We start from the raw sequence: 617 nt of genomic DNA on the forward strand, positions 1-617 counted from the left end.
GTCAATACCCTCTCAACTCACCATCAACTGCTCTTCATAAAGAGCTGACAGAGATCTGTGCTCACATGCTCATCATCTATCACAGACACCAGGAGACAAGGGGTGACTGCCTAAGTGCTGCCAAAATAGCAAATAAAGTAGAAATAGAAATACAATGACATTACAATGTCTCAGAAACAACTGACCATCCCAGTTCACACAGAAAAGCAAGACAGAGTGGTACAAACAAGGAAAAGAATAAAGAGGTAGAAAACCTCACTGAGGAAGAAGCAGTATTAGAACTACCTGTTAAGGAAATAAAAAGAATTATACTTGATACCTTCAACAGATTGAGAGACAGATCAAGGAAAACTCTGACAAAATTAAGGAAAACACAGACAAAACTCTTGAACAATTTAGGAAGCCAATACAAAACAAAGTGACAAAATTAATGAAAAATTAGAAACCATACAAAATCAAAAATTAGAAGTCTAGAAGATTAATATTAAGATTTCAGAAATGTTGTTGTTGTTGTTGTTAAGCGCCGTCGAGTCGTTTCCGACTCATAGTGACCCCATGCACAGCAGAACGAAACACTGCCCGATCCCACGCCAGCCCCACAATCCATGCTATACTCG

Source organism: Orycteropus afer, unplaced genomic scaffold (genome assembly GCF_000298275.1).
Source record: "Orycteropus afer afer isolate SDZICR_OR568_19922 unplaced genomic scaffold, OryAfe1.0 scaffold00658, whole genome shotgun sequence".
In the NCBI taxonomy this organism is placed as follows: domain Eukaryota; kingdom Metazoa; phylum Chordata; class Mammalia; order Tubulidentata; family Orycteropodidae; genus Orycteropus; species Orycteropus afer.